The sequence below is a fragment of the Erpetoichthys calabaricus genome, chromosome 5 (assembly GCF_900747795.2).
Source record: "Erpetoichthys calabaricus chromosome 5, fErpCal1.3, whole genome shotgun sequence".
In the NCBI taxonomy this organism is placed as follows: domain Eukaryota; kingdom Metazoa; phylum Chordata; class Cladistia; order Polypteriformes; family Polypteridae; genus Erpetoichthys; species Erpetoichthys calabaricus.
In genome coordinates this window covers 250,354,864-250,364,328 of record NC_041398.2, presented here as the reverse complement: position 1 = coordinate 250,364,328, position 9,465 = coordinate 250,354,864, and the positions used below count along the sequence as shown (strand labels likewise).

The 9,465-nt window shown below is 48.3% G+C and overlaps 1 protein-coding gene across 1 annotated transcript in view; it reads right to left on the bottom strand.

Moving 5' to 3' along the window:
• Positions 1 to 9,465, bottom strand: part of pkd2 (polycystic kidney disease 2) — a 913,849-nt gene that overhangs the window by 88,631 nt on the left and 815,753 nt on the right. The gene's annotated exons all lie outside the window — the stretch shown is intronic.

The following is a 9,465-nucleotide window of genomic DNA, read 5'->3' as shown; positions in this document are numbered from 1 at the left end:
ACATGGAGGTGTGGCCCTCTAGTGGCCAGGAAAGTGAAGTGACTACAGCTGGCCCTCTGGAACAGTCACTTCATCATCCATCCAACTGCTAACCTGTCCATCTTCCAAACCCCGCCTGACTGGGGATACAGGGAAGCTGCAGCCTGTCCTAGCAAACAGAGTACACAACAGAGCCTCCGCAGGATGCCAGGCCATGGCAGGATAGACGCACATACTGTATATCAGGGACCAGTATGGCACTGCCAACCCACATAACCTGCAGGTCTTTGGACTGACAAGTAAACCATGGAGAGAACACGCAAATCCCACACATGAAGGACTTGCTCCAGGGAGCCTGCTCTCCACTTATTAGGCCGACTTGTAACATTTGAGATTTCATTGGTTCGATTTCTTTTCTTTTTCCCCCAATTGGAGCTCAAGTAGGTCAGGTGACTTGCTTAGGTGGCAGAACTTGAACCCACAACCTCAGGGCTGGAGGTCCACAGCCTTAACCACTGTGCCACCCTGGTCTCCTTGTTGCTACCACTACACTGTGCTACTCATTTAATGATGCCAAGGTCCCAATGAATTAGTGCCTGCGCTGGAGGTAGTGGGCACAGCACAAGTGACCAACACTGGACGGGGTGGCATTGACTCACCAACTTTAAGTCGTCCTGAGCCAAGGCAGAGTCGTCAATGGACTGCACATCATTGGAGTGTTTGAGTTCAGGTTTACTGTCAGTTGGACTCCATCCAATGGCGTGTCTGTCACCGCAGGACTGTGACAAAAAATCAAAAACCAGCAAGAGACACAAAGACATACAAACAGTAAACACGGATCTGGAGAACTGAATACAAGACATATTAGTAAGAGTTGGGGGGTGCAGTGGAGACAACAAGCAGACCTGGAGGATCAGAAATGGGTGCTCCTTCTGTAGAGCTGGCATCTTCTCCGAGTTCTCACGTGGGTTTACTCGGACAGCGCCAGCTTATTACCATAGCCCAAAGACAGGCAGGCGGGCAGCATGTGTGTGTTTACCTTACCATGGGATAGAACCCTACATTTCCCTATTGGAACGAATAAAGTGCTATTTATCATATAGTGCCTTTCACTCACCTCATGTGGACATCTGGCGTACTACAGCCACTGCTCTTCTTCACTTGCTATGTATCATCAGTCCTTGCTGGTCATCTTGTCACTCCTGTCATTGAGCTGCCATCCATCAGCCGAGGGTCTGAGAGTCAAAAACCAAATCCAAAGGCAGGCAACACAACTTAATGACTCTCAGAGGGGCTCACCCTGTGGTGGGACAGTCAAAGTCCCCCTCATTGTCACAGTCTCGTCCACCAGTTTCAAAAAATATTTGATCATCTAGTAGACCAGTAGAAGAAAATCAAATCAACACATAAATGACCCCCCAAACCAGTGCTTGAGGTGGCAGCACTCTGTTAAGGATTCAATAGAAGAGCATTGGGAGGGGGTCCCCTTGAGCCCCACAATACACTGGCCTGCTGATTAAAGGTGCCGGGGCTCCCACATCAAGCTTTAAATCTGCCAAATGAAATCATTAGTGAATGATAGACCTGCGCCCCTCCAAACCCAAACCCGAACCCTACCTCCTGGCTAATGGTCGCCAGGGCAGGAACACCCAGATCCTGCGGCTGCTGCTGGTAAAGAAGAACGTTTGGTCAGCAACAGTACGGAGGAACAGGCAACGAAAGAGGCAGTAGGGCACTTACTGGCATGGCACACGTGGTGCCGAAGGGCACAGATGAGCAGGATGGTTGCTTTCATGACTGGATGAGCTGCAAGGAGAGCCACAAGAAAACAATGAGAGGGCCCTGGACAAGCAGAGGGTCATGATGGAGACCACCAGTCTGTAAGGCTGGCAGTGAGGATTATGGTGTGAGTTAGAAAAGAGGAGTGAGAATAATAAAAATAAAGAGAAGGGATGGGAAAGAAATACAAAAAAAAAATACTAATAATCCACTTTAACTAAAGGCCAAGTGTCTGTGTGTCTGTGTATCTATCTGTCTGCCTTGTTGCTGTGTCTCTGTTATTCCAACAGATGGTGCAAACCAAACATTTAAAGTATAAAATACATTGTATTTGCCATTCCAACAGATGGCACATCATAAACATTAGCAGTGGCATGTGACAGAGACATAGGCATGTGTCAAGTTAAGGTTCTATTATATTAAGGGTATATTATATAGTGCCTTTCACTCTAGATATCTTAATACATAATTCGCCTGCCTCCTCACTCACTCATGTCCGTCCGAAGCCGAATGCGCAGTCGCCTTCTGCGCACTTACTGACGTCAGTCCGAAGCCAAATGCGCAGTCGCCTTCTGCGCCGCTGCCCAAAAAAACCTTACGAGACCGAAATCCAACCCCAACTTCGCGGCAGGCGGCGGATTTAGGCTACGCATTATACAACTGTCTTCAACAGGTACATTCACGACTTAAACATTTCAAAGTTCGTCTCACTTCCAACTTATACAAATGCCTCCAAAGAGAAAATTTGCTTCATCCGACGAACGTCCGTCCGAAGCCGAATGCGCAGTCGCCTTCTGCGCATCCAACCCCAACATTGCGGCTGGCGGCGGATTTAGCCTACGCATTATACAACGGTCTTTATTATTACTGTATTATTATTCTGAAATCCCAAATCCTTCCGCCCAGGCGTAGGATATTAGCCCCGATCACAGCCAACCCTCACACTCAAAATAATACGTAAGAACATATTATTATTATTATTAAGTACTTTCAGCGGGCGAGTGATGTGAAGGTACAAGTTAAAGATGGGCCACATCAAGGGAAATTACTACCAAACAGTGAGAGTGTCTTCACAAAAAATGTAGTCTACAGGGAGATTTTACAACTTTAGTTGCATACTGACAGTCCTCCAGTATACAAACAAAAAACGTTGTCTTAGATAGCAGGTCTTTTTTAAGTGTACAGTATTTTTTGCCGTGATAAAGTCATACAAATATCCTAAACCCCTTAGTTAATTATCATTACTTACATCACTTTCTTATTTATTTCTTACTTATCATTTGTTCTTCATACACTACTGACACAAACTCGTGCCTGTTTCATCTTACGTTGTCGAAACGGGCTTTTTGTCTAGTCTATTACATAATGCCTTTCACTCTATTATATAGTGCCTTTCACTCACTCTCTATTATTTAGTGCCTTTCACTCTATATATCTATCTCCATGTATTATAGAATGTATGTAAAATGCATTGCACTTGTCATTCCACCAGTAGTTAAATGCATATACTGTACTGTATATGTTGTAGCGACCTCAACGTCACACTCGAAAAGAAAGAAACCGAGAAGGAGGAAGAAAGACAGAACAGTTTTCTGGAACGCAAAAAAAAATAATGCAGGATTGTTAAAAAAAAAAACAAACAAAAACGAACGACTTTGAACTACAGTATTTACAATTGTCTATGAATCTCTCATTGCTGTGGCCGCGACAGACGCCGTTAATTAACCCAAAACAGCAACGGCACAAAAAACCGCTGATTTCGCATTCATCAACACCCTCACAACGCGCTCCCCGCCTTCCTTCTCGAACCCTCTCGAAAACGGAAAAGAATGAAGAAAAAAAATTCGCCTCCGTCTAGGGTACCGCCCCCTATCCCCTCCCCTTTTACTGTCAATCATACCCCCGCTATTACTTCTCCACGCTGTTCTCCTCCCTCGCTCCCCCCGATCGATCCAACAGTCACTTTCCTGGCCGGGACGCTACGATATACGTATGAGATTGAGTACCTGTTAAATAATGCGAAGAGTACACGTCACGTGTTTCGCCCTATTTGGGGCTCATCAGGTGTACGCACTTTTGCTTCCGATTGCGGGGAGCGCACCTCTGACGTCAGCGTCCGAAGAGAAGCCTCTTAAGTTGCGCCGCGGCGGCTGGTGTTTGTGACTCAGACCTATGAATGTGACACTCAAGACTCGGATCGTCACCCTGTCACATAAGTGAGCCAACCGCCGTGGCGCAACGTAAGCGGTTTCTCGATCCCCGCAATCGGAAGCAAAAGTGCGTACACCTGATGAGCCCCAAATAGGGTGAAACACGTGACGTGTACTTCTTGTATTATTTGGCAGGTACTCTCTCACATACCCATCCATCCATCCATTTTCCAACCCGCTGAATCCGAACACAGGGTTACGAGGGTCTGCTGGAGCCAATCCCAGCCAACACAGGGCACAAGGCAGGAACCAATCCCGGGCAGGGTGCCAACCCACCGCATTCTCACATATCTATGATCTGTTTTTTCGCAATTGAGAGGACGTGGCGGATGCTGGCCGACCAACCGCAAGCGTCACCTGTTAGTTAACCATCCAGATAATCAGATTGCGATTTTCATGTAGAAGCGAAGGCCTGTAGATAGATGTGAACGGCACTGTATAAACAATCAGATTAAATACGATTTAAATGGCCCGAGAGTAATGAGCTCTCCGTTTTTAAATTTACCCAGGATGTCTGCATGCCCTGTAGGTCAAATATGTTGGCATCTCCTTTAGTTCATCACCTCAGAACCCAAGATCCCTCTAAATGTATTCATGATATTGGCACCCTCCACCCCCGTAAGGTCTGCCCTCGTCATTTAAGCTAACCTCCTTTTAATTCATTCAAGGTATCGGCGCCACCCCCTCAGATTGGCTCCTTTTAAATGCATCCACAATATTGGCGCCCCCTTCAGGTTCTCTTCATTTAATTCATGAAAGATGTTAGGACTTCATTCATTTCAGCTCCTTTAAATCAGTCCAAAATATTGGCGCCCCCTTCAGGCTAACCCCCTTTAAATTCACCCAGCCCTCAGTTTCCCATTCAGTTTAATGCCCTTGAAATGAACCCAAGGCATTAACACCTCTGCCCAAGTCAGCTCCCCCTACATATATAGAATATATTTTCACCCACTTCAGGTCAGCACCCTTTAAATGCACCCAGGATATTGGCACCCAGCTCAGTGCTCCCCAGAATTGGCACCCCCTTCATTTCAACTCCTTTTAACGCACACACGTATTTTTTGCCTTTTGCCAGCCAACTGCTTTTACTGTAAATGTGCCCATGATGTTGGCGCCCCCTACAAGTCAGCTCCATTTGCCAAACATATTAGCATTCCACTCCGATCAGCTTCTTTAATCGAATCAAAATATTACCCCCCCCCCCTTTCAAGTCAGTGCCCTTTAAATGCATCCAGGATATTGGAGCCCCCCCTCAGGTCCACTTGATTTTTTTAAAGATATTGGCACCCAGCTGAGTGCTCCCCAGAACCAGTGTGATGCCCCACTCTAGTCAGCTCCTTTAAATTTATTTAAGATATTGGCACCCATCTCAGGTCACCCCCAACCCAATCCCCCCCCCCCACACACACATATACAGCTAAGTTAATGGAACCCTCATCAGGTCAATTCAACCAAAATGCCCCCCTTCAGATTAGCATCCTCCTACCAGAGCCAGGATACCAGCATGCTGTTCAGTTCAGTGCTCCTTAAATGTATCTTAAAATATCAGCGCCCCCTACAGCTCACTTCCTTGGAATGCACCCCAATATTCTTGTGTTTTTAAATGTACCCAAGATATTGAAGCCAATTCCAGTCATTGAGGTCCCTTTCAAAGTGCCCAACATATCAGTGTCTCCCTCAGATGAACTCCATTCAATGCACCCCGGACACTGGCGCCCCCTTCAGGACGGATCCCTTTTAACTGTACAGAACATATTGGTGCCCCCTTCAAGTCAGCATCCTTTTTTGGCATTCCCTTCAGGTCAGTGCCCACTTAAATGCATCTAATAGTATCAGCGCCCCCTGCAGGTCAGTTTCTTTGAATATATCCAAAACATACAGAAGATGCTGGGGGGCCAAGTCAGGTCAGGTCAGGTCCCTTTTAAATGTGCCCAACATTAACATCTCCCCATCTAATGCACCCACGATAGTGACAGTCCCCTCATGTCAGATCCCCTTTAAATGTGCACTTGGCAGTGCCCCCTTCATTTCAGCTCCTTTTCCTGCCCTCAGGATATTTTGGCCTTTTGCCAGTCAGCTGCTTTTAAATGTGCCCACGGCGCTGGCGCCCCCTTCAGGTCAGCTCCATTTAATGCACAAAAGAAGGTACAGTATGTCACTCTACTCAGGTCAGCTCCTTTAAATCGACTCAAAATATTGGCGCAACCCTTCAGGTCGGCTCTTTTAATGCACCCAAAATATTTTTTGCCTTTTCCAGGTCAGCTGCTCTTAAACATGGCATGTCTGGTGGGCTCAGGTCTCTTTAAATCCTTTTAAGTCTTTCCTAGGGATTGTCCCACACATTGCAGGGTCTGCTGTTCTTCACATGCCCCTCCACTTGGCACTGATGCATCACATATGTTCCTTATGTCGGTCAAGCCACCATTCCTTTGGCAGTCCCAGTGGTCTTCATCCTTGGGGGGTTTAAGGTGTAGTGCTGTCCCTGTTGCTTCCCGTTGCCTCCCATGTCCTCCTGCAACCTCCACCCATTTCCAGATGTCATCGTTCAGGACACCGACCCACTGATTGTGACCCAGTGACCACCACAGCATTTACATCTCCATGACATGCAGGGTTGCTTGTGCTTTGTTGTCACTGGCCAACCTTCTGATCCATAAAAATCAACCGGGTGAGCAATGGACTTATAAATCTTCCCCATTGGGTCACAAAGGTGCCACTTAACCCATGTGGCATTAATTTGCACATGAACATCAGGGAATGTGTCACTGTCACTACAAATCAGTGAGCTGAGATGTTTCTGTTGTGCGACTTTCTTCAGATCTTCACCGCCATCCATTTGGGGTCCTTACACTCGTCAAAGCCCATAGTCACCTTGCCATGCCCTCTGTTACCAAGTTTGTCATTACAGTTCCCTTAAAAGTTGGCTCCCATGGAAGATGTCATCAGCGTAAAGGAGTGTCCAGGGGGCACAGATTGAACAGGACGCCAAGCCCACCATATTTAGTTATTTAGACCCATAAAGTCCACAACACATTTGTGGGTTTCGGTGCCTATCCCATTAGACATAAGGAGATATCAAGAGTGGCAGAAGTGACAACCCTTTATGTGTTCCTACCCAGATGGCAAAGGATGCTGAGGTTCCAACTATGCAACATACGATGCTTGAAAAGATGGATTCAGCGAATGTTGGTTTCAGGGATGCCATGCCAGCGTAACGCATGCCACTCCATGCCAATCAAGTGCCTTCTCCAAGTTCAAAAAGGTCCTGTCCCTTTAAATGTGCCCATGGTATTGGCACCCCCTTCAGGTCAGAGCTATTTTAATGCACGAGTAAACATTGGCACTGCACTCATGGCAGCTCCTTCAAATGAACTCCCAATGCTGCTGCCCCCTTCAGGTTAGCACCCTTTGATGTGCTGGCACCCTCTTCAGGTCAGCCCCCTGTGTTGTGTTGGCGCCCCCTTCAGGTCAGCACCCTGTGATGTGCCGGTGCCCCATTCAGGTCAGCCCCCTCTGATGTGTTAGTGCCCCCTTCAGGTCAGTACCCTCTGATGTGCTGGCACCCCCTCCAGGTCAGTACCCTATGATGTGCTGGCGCCCCCTTCAGGTCAGCCCCCTCTGATGTGCTGGCACCTCCTTCAGGTCAGCACCCTGTGATGTGCTGGTGCCCCCTTCAGGTCACATGGTGCCCCCTTCAGGTCAGCCCCCTGTAATGTGCTGGCACCCCCTTCAGATCAGCACCCTATGATGTGCTGGTGCCCCGTTCAGGTCAGCCCCCTCTGATGTGTTAGTGCCCCCTCCAGGTCAGTACCCTATGATGTGCTGGTGCCCCCTTCAGGTCAGTACCCTCTGATGTGCTGGCGCCCCCTTCAGGTCCGCCCCCTCTGATGTGTTGGCACCCCTGTCAGGTCAGCCCCTAGTGATGTGCTGGCGCCCCCTCCAGGTCAGTACCCTATGTTGTGCTGGCGCCCCCATCAGGTCAGCCCCTAGTGATGTGCTGGTGCCCCCTTCAGGTCAGTACCATCTGATGTGCTGGCGCCCCCTTCAGGTCAGCCCCATGTGTTGTGTTGGCGCCCCCTTCAGGTTCGTGTTGAATGGAGGCTGGCAGAGCCTGACGTTTGTGGGCTTGGTGCTAACGTCTCAACTTTTTGCCCAAAACTGCCAATATGCACATTTTTTCAGGTGACACTCACTTTGACCAAGACGTGTAATTGTTACCCTCTGGCAGGCTGACGCCATCATTTGAAGGAAATTACTTAATCGTCTTTTGAGTCCTAATTGTTTAATGTCTGTACTCATTTGGGGTTACGGCTTACTCTGTCTGGCATGAATCTAGACATTTGCTTAGCGTGTTACGTAATGAAAAGCAAATAAAAAAAGCTGTAATGATAGGCACGGCGGGATGAGACTAAGGGGGGGTGGGGTGGAGGGGGTCTCCGGTGTGCCATTCAGAAGCTCCTCGTCTTGTTGTGCCACAGGAAACAGCAAACAATTGAGGAGACTCACGTGGCATCCCACAGTCTGAGGTCCTCCTTTACTGGGCCCTCAACTTTGTGCCGATGCCTGCAGGTTGACAGTTGGGGGGTCAGCTGCTGGGGGTTCGAGGCCCCCACGTTCTCAAGTTTCTCCTTCAAAGCCAGAATGATAAACAGGATGGAGTGTCAGCATCGGCGTATCGAGTTGACGTTTCAGTGAGTCTGTCACTTAGCCGTCCTAATATGTATTTTATATAGCGCCTCTCATAGCGACAGCCAGAAGTTCCATCCATTCATCCTGTTTTTATTCTTTCTCATGGGGGCTGGACTGAGGGTACATGTCTGACCTGATGTTGGGGGGGTGGGGGGGACTCAAGGGTTCAAATGTGACTATACATTGGCAGATGGTGGCACCGTGATTAGCACTGCAGCATTCTGGTCCAGGGAATGGGACTCAACTCCTAGCCAGGTAGCCATCTATATAAAGTTGTCACGTTCTCCTTGGGCACATGTTAATTAGGGACGCTAATGTGGTCTGCCTGTGACTGTGGTCCCAAAGATTGGCATCATGACTGCATTGTGTCCAGTACTACTGGGATAGGGTCCACCTCACACCGCCCTGACCTCAAATCATTGGCTGGAATAATGAATGGATGGATGGGTCAACCTATGGGCATGGTGGGCGGGCATCTCATTCAGTGTTGTTGGTACCATCTGGTGCTTGTTGTAGTGAGTGGCAGGAAGGCCCTACAGAGATAAATAGGCAGAGAAAGCAAATCATGTTGTGTGGCACCCAGGCTGCCCACCTACTCACTTGGGCATTGGGAGTTCACTTAGAGCTCAACTGATGAAGCTGGTGCTTTCTGATGCCAGGGCCTGGGTGAGTTCATGGTCAGCCTCTCCATGTGTGGACAGGAAACTGAGTGGAATGGAGCCCTGGCACCAGTGGCAATGGGATAGGCAGAAGCCTCCATGACCCTGAAGTGGATCATCCAGTTTCATAAAGGATGGATGAAAGTGAA